This window comes from Lygodium microphyllum, chromosome 25 (assembly GCF_053477565.2).
Source record: "Lygodium microphyllum isolate KBCC chromosome 25, Lygodium_microphyllum_v1.1.10, whole genome shotgun sequence".
Classification (NCBI taxonomy): Eukaryota; Viridiplantae; Streptophyta; class Polypodiopsida; order Schizaeales; family Lygodiaceae; genus Lygodium; species Lygodium microphyllum.
In genome coordinates, this window is record NC_141159.1 from 59,508,241 (window position 1) to 59,515,519 (window position 7,279).

Here is a 7,279-nt window from a genome sequence, read left to right on the forward strand (position 1 = left end):
TCATTGGTAATGCAACTTGATTTTGGAACTAGAACAAATGGATTTTGGAACTTAGTCCAGTTGTTTAAAAAAAAAACACTAGATGAAGAAGTGGGAGTGTAGCATCAATACAAACACTGGAAGGAACTAAGAGGAAGGGAGAAAGGGAAGGGAAGGGGAATGCTTGAGTAGACACTATAGGAAGAAGAGGGAGAGAAAGGAGAGGGGGATGCTCGAGCAAGTGGTGATGAAAAGAGACAACAACAAGCGGTTGATCTAGTTGGCCAAAAATGTAGGGGGGCAAAAGCACCAAGTCATGAGGCTGCCACCATCCTTTATGAGGGAAGGTTGGGAAGCTTGGATTAAGCTCCATGATTGCAAGATACCATAGTAGAGCCAACCATAAGAGAAGAAGAAAGGAGAAGAGAAGCAACAATGGAGCATCTCTTGTTTGCATGCCATCGCATAATTCTGAGGCTATGCTCAGTCATTGAGAAGGATGGAGAATGACAAGCTTAACCCATTTCCAAAAATTAAAGTAATTTAAGCCCTATAAGGGGTAAGTGACACAAAATGTGGGTTCATGCACATTAAAGTCTTGTCAAATTTTGACACAAAATTTTTGAGAGATATCTTAGAGTTGTTTGATTTAGCCTTATTCTCACCAATTGGTGCATCTTTTGACTACTAAGTTTTGTGAGGGATGTTTTCCTTATAATCCTATTAAGTAATATCTTTAGATTTGAGAGGTTGCTTTGCACCACAATCTAATTTTTCTCATCCTTTTAACCCTCTTATTTGGCACCTTAACTAGTTGATGGCTCTTGGTTGACCTTCTCCTACTTTTCTTTAGGGTCGTCTTGTTGTTCAACCTTATCTTTGGGATTTTGCAAATCTTCTGAGCCTTTTTACAAAGACTCCCTTGAAAAATGCCATGTCAATTTGCACACATAGCAAGCATTGGGGAAGGATGACTTCACTTTATCATCTCATAGGATATGGGCTCACCTATCACATCTAGGGTTTGTAGATAAAGAGGTTGCATAAAGGACTTTCCCAATATTGCTTCTAATAGCCTTAACATTAGCTTCAAAGATGATGCAAGTCAAAAAAATATGCTTGGGCACAATATCGAAAATAAGATATCATTAGGGTTGAATTTGATAAATCAAAGGATGGTATGAATCAAATTACACTTGAATACCATCAAGCATTCCAAAATCCAATTGTTGGACTGAATCAATTGTTGACTCAAGAACTCTAAGAACAGCCACTTAGCTAAGCTAATAAGGGTTAATTTTTTGAAGAAGAACCAACTTTGCCATCACACCATTGTAGTAGTACATACCCTAATTCTTGCTACACAAATTTTCCTACATTTTTTTCTTATTTATTTATTTTAATGTAAGAGCTTAGTTTGATGAATAGGTCCTTCTCAACAACATCAATGCTGATAGTTAGATTCAACCCTACTCTTCGAAGCAAACTCTAAAAGATGGAGCTTACCTGGCATCACCAAGAAGTTTATTGGCCTCATAGACTTGCTTGAATTATTCAGTAAAGCTCAGATTCAGATAGCATGTGGAGGCACTGGAAGCTGGGTAGAGCAAAAATCTCAGATTGTTGGAGATTTGGTGTGCAAATACAACTACATATATTCTATAAGCAAGCTCTTTAGGGCTTGTTCATTGTATTTTTGACCATTTAAGGCCATTTTGGCCCTGTTTTAGCTCTGTAGGATTATGGGTGTTAGTCCTAGGGCATACTGTAATTTCAGCTGTGTCAATCCTTTTCAAATGTACATGTTAAAGCTTTCAAATTTGTAAGTTCTGAGGTGGTGGTCAAGGAGTAAACACAAGGTTTATATGTAAACGGTTGCAGATTATATGTATTTTTGAGCACTAAGTAAAAAAATCCTCCTCGGTTTATTATCGTGCACATCTGGTGAAGGGTTGCAAAAGTTTTGCTTGCTATTTGATACTTAGTTGTGTCATAATGGTTGAGAACAATGGAAATCCAATTATTGAAAGCTAGATAAGAACAATGACTGATCATGGAAGTTTAGTGTAACAAAATTTCTCATTGGAAAATACCTCTTTGAGTTTGTTTCTAGCGAAGAAAAGAAATCAAAGCTAAGTAATCCTGACTCCAAAATAATTTAAGGTGTGTAATGTATTGGCTATCTGCAGTCATTGATAATACTGTGCTGGGAGATGCAAAAACTTCACATGCAGCTTAGACAATCTTTGAGAATATATTTTCAAAATAAATATAAAGGCACAAAAAACTCAACTCAAGCAACAGTTGAATACATTGAAGAAAGAAAAGATATTTGTAAATGAGAATGTTTTAAAGGTCAGAAGCATTGTGCAGATGCCTTAGTAGCTATTAGTGCAATGCACGACGATGATGATTTGGTTTCATGTATCTTAATAGACCAGTTTTTTTTTGTTATTTTTATGTATATACGAAAGCCATTTCTAGATTTTAATGAGTTGGTTTCTCTTTTGATCACTGAAGAGATCAACATGCAAGGTGAATCATATGAAAGAAGTGGTGAACAAGTCCAAGCATTTTGCTCAAGTTCAAGAAGGGGACATGGTAGATATTCTTGAAGAGGTCATGGTATGGGATGTATTGGTGGTAAATACAAAACAAGTTAAATCATGTAATGAAGTAAATAAGGCCAATGACAGGCTAAAAGCCTTTGTAATAAGATTAGAGGACTAGGGCTTAGGGTTTGCTATAAATAGGCATCCCTAGCCAAAGTTAAGGGCCTTTTCTTAGAGATTTCTTGTTCATCACCATCTTGGGTGAGTACCAAGTTTTGTTTCTTGTATCTTAATTTCCACTTCCATGGCTACATTGTGCTATGGTATAATGAAAGTTGTCTATGGCATGGCCATGATTGAAGCATTTTCATGTTATTTCTTGTTATTTTCTTAGTTCAATTCATTAGTTTTTTGTTAATTTTCATGGTAGAATAGACCTTCTTTACATTGGTATGAGAGCATTAGTTTAGATCCTTGTCATAGGAGTTATTTTCTTATACTTGATCCAGTTTCATAGACTAGAGAGTGAAAACTGCAGTTAAAATTAGTCATAGGAGTTAGTTCTTCCATAATCGTGGTTTGACATGGAGATCTGTCACAAACCATGACTAAGGTGGAGGTTCTTGGCATGAACCAGTGGATAACGGCGGGCTTCAGCTATTCTCGCAGGTCGTGACCAAAATTTTAACCAAAAAATTGGGTAAATTGGACAAAATGAGGGTTACATGACTTAGTTTGGGTTAAACTTGAGTTACTTTTCAAGAATAGGGGTTTCTTCCTTTTCCCTTCAAGTTGGCCTTAAGAACCCATGGCCAAAGACATGATTAATCTCCTTCCCATGCTCTCTATAATGCCAATGGATTCCATATCTTTGCTCTTTACCTCTTGAGCTTCATGTAGAGTAGTGATTGGCTAACTTAGCCTTCTTCTTAGCATTTGTGAGCTCTGCTCGCAGCTTCTCCACCTCTCAAGCCATAGAGACAAGATTCTTCTCCATACCACCCCTTTGCTCCAACAATTCAATATTTGCTTTCTTTTCAAACTCAAAAGCAGTCCTTGCACACTAAATTTCTTGCTACAGACCATCAACCTTAGCTTTCAATGTCGGAATCTGTTTAGTATCTGTGTGAACCCTCAATATTTCTTGATTTAATTGTTGTACTTGAGCTGCAAGCTCCTAGCGACTACCTAAGGGCTTTTGAGCCTTAGATTGTGCCCTTTGCAAGTCAACTTTGAAGGGTTCAAGAGCACGAAGTTCACCTTCCATCTTTGTAGATTTCTCAGCTAAAGCTCTAAACTATTTCTCCTTTTTAGCTTGATTTCTAGTTAGCAATTGCTGTAGCCTTTGAACTTGTTGGTGAGCTGCAGCTAGCTCTTGTCTGAGAGCAATATGAGTGGCAGCCAACCTTTGATTCTCGGTTAGAAGCCTCTGAATCTCTGCATGGTGTGTTGCAAGTTTCTCTTCCAGAAGGGCTACTGATGGAGGCATGACATCTAAGCCAGGACCAATTGGTCGTACTCTAGGACCAAATGCTCCAGGACCATCTCACAGACCACCATGCCTAGCAATGGGCCCCTGAGCCTTCTTCTTTCCATCTACATTTTGTGGATGCTCCTGTGTGAATTGTGTCTGCAGTCCATACCTGAATGTTCTACAAAAAAACAAGCTCCATAGCTCAAGCAATCCATGCTTGAAGCTTCAAACCTCATTGGCAAGTGGCCTTCTTCAATCTTGGGCAATATATCTTCCAATCTTGAACTTTTCTCTCTCCCATGAAACCCTAAGCATGATAGTTTTGGACAACATTAAAGAATTTCAGAATTCCTGAAGCAAAAATGAAGGGGGTTTTGGTGGAAAATCACTCCTAGAGCTTGCTTATACATGTGGTTTCAATCTATTGTCAACATTGAAGCAACATTGAAGAATCTTTGGCATACATTGGTCTATGGAAGCTTTGGACAGCATGCATCTTCAATGTCACTAAAATTTTTTGTTTCTCTTCTCAAATTTTGGAGTCTACAATCTACATTGGAGATGTTCATTATCATCTTTCAAGATCTACATCAAATGGAAGAAGAATATACCTCCATCAGCCATACATGAAGCAATAGAGCATTAATGGAGTTTATGGAAGAAGAGTATGTTGCAGGGAATTTAATTTCAACAAAGAGCATGGAGAGTCTTGACTATTTGGAGTTTGAACTGAAGTTATTTTAATCAATGGTTCTTCATCAACAATATGCTTCAACCTCAAGTACAAGAGCTTCCACAAATAGGGTCTCTCCAGATTTGAGCAAGTTTTGAGGGTTTGGAGTTCCTTATTTTCATGGGAATGATGTACAACATAGTACTTCAAAATTTTGGCAAATTTTAGTGAAGAATAGAACTTCATTTCATTTTCAAAGTCTCAATCCACTCTTGGATCATTCTATCTACATTTGAAAAGAATGCATAGAGTTCAAAGCTTCTATGAGAGATCTTGGAGCTTTCTTGTCTCTTGGACATAATGGACATCTTGTACTCAATAATTTCATTGAAGAGTTGGTTCATCATCAGTAATGAAGCACTCTTCAATCAATGAATCACTCCTACAAGCATTCTTACCAAGATCTCATGAAGATTGAAGACCTACTTTTATCTACAAGCATTCTTAGCATTGTATTATGTTTGAAGCATGATAGAATGGGTATTTTGATATGGGTAGCATAAAGAGAAATGTATTCGTAGCATGAGAAAAATGTATGGGTAGCCTAATTCTCTTCAAGATATGTTTGTTTCATGTATGAATAGCATGTATGGACCTTGACATGCATGGTATTTTCAATATCAATATTAGTAAGTGCTTTTCAAGATTGAATGCTCTTTTTGGCACCTTTCAACAAGATTGAATAAGCAAGTGGGTTCCTCTTTCTTTTGCATATACTATGGATCACACTTGACCAAGTCATTGAGGGTATACAATGTATGACAATTAGACTACTGTAGAGCAAAAATTGTGCATTATGGGCTTATTTGCAGAGAATATGCTTGGATTATTGAATGTACTTACTAATCTGAAGCATCTTCCAACTTCTTATGGGTAGAAGACATTGTTCATGAGGTAAAACAAGGCCAAAATAGAGTAAAAAATAGGGTGCAATCCACTGTGGATAGATCTGGAAATCCTTTTACAGAGAGGGGTATTTCTACTCCTAGCTTGAAACCAACACTCTCATTTCAATTTAGACATCATAGGCTTCAAATAGAGCTATCATTTGTTCCATTTGGACTTGTATTCATCAAGCTATGACCAAAACTGTGTCTATGGATAGTTGGGACAGCATGCATGTAGAAAACAGTCTGGCAAGTGTGGCAAGTGATATTAGGGAAATGAAGATGGGTATTGAAAAACTCATTACTTTCTTTGATGTATGGCTACCACCTACAACCGTTTCTAATGTCTCAAGTCCTTCCACTTGTGAGAACTATGATCAGCAATGTCATGATGTACAATGAATGAGTATGTATTTCATGGCAACTCTGTATATGAACCATATGGCACTTCTCCCTCATATGAGCAACATTTTGGCAGATGTCTTGAACAAAATGGATGCTATACTTTATGTCGTGATGAGAAAAATGGGTATCATTCAAATCATTTTGGTCAGCACAACAAGACGATGTTTCTTATGACAGATTTGATCAAGAATATCATGCATGTATTCCTTACCAAAGCAATGACTATCATGGTTACTTTGAGCAAGGATATAATGCTTGTGATGATTATTTTGCTTATGATCAGCATGTACATACATTTGGATAGTAGCATGATGTATTTGATCAGCCTTCTCATTATGATTACCATGTTTCTCTTGCAAGATTTCATCCACATGACTTTGGACATCATGCTTATAAAGATGCCTATGGTAATGTCTATGAGAATATTAGTCATCATGATCTGCATGACATGGATGAATGTAGTAGTTATGATAATTTTAATGGACATCATTATGGAAATAAGAGCTATGACACTTACAATCAGCCCAACCATATGGGTTATATACTACATGAGACACCTAAAGCATTACAACTTGAAAATTTCTATGAAGAAGAGCAAGTACATGAAGATGTGGGCAACATAGATAGTAATGACGATAATGAAGATGTGGGCAACATAGATAGTAATGACGATAATGAAGAAGAACAAATGGAGAACAATGCTGAAGAATATGAGGACAATGAGGAGGACCTTCATGAGAACCTCACTAAGGGCAGCATGCAACATAAGGAGGACTTTCATGAGACCTCTATCCTTCAAGAGGGACATGATTATGCAAATTTTGGTTTCTATGGTGATTTTATTGATGATGCATATCAGCCCATAGGTGATTGGGATATGTACATGTTGGAAATGAAGATCCTTTACATCCATTTGACCGTGATGACTATGAGGTGGATTATGAGAATGTTCATTACCCTTTTGATCCGGGGGATCATCATTGAGATGATTCTTCTTTTCCGTTTGACTCAGGTATAGTCATTGACAGTTTTGGCAGTTGTTTTCATGATGATGATCACTTTGATGGATTCCCATTTGATTTGGGAGGATTGCTATGGAAGAATGGCTGGACTTTTTGATCCCTTTGTTAAAATACGCGGGATCTAGAGCATGGCAAGTGCGGAAGCTATGGAGGTTGAAAGAGGAAGAAGGAACTCATGAAGACATTGAACTTGACAAGGAAAAATTATTACACAAGTGAATTAGGTT

General features: G+C 37.2%; 1 pseudogene; it reads right to left on the reverse strand.

Moving 5' to 3' along the window:
• Window positions 1-3,423: 3,423 nt before the first annotated feature.
• On the reverse strand, window positions 3,424-6,259 carry LOC148014271 (protein FLX-like 2; annotated as a pseudogene).
• Window positions 6,260-7,279: the final 1,020 nt, after the last annotated feature.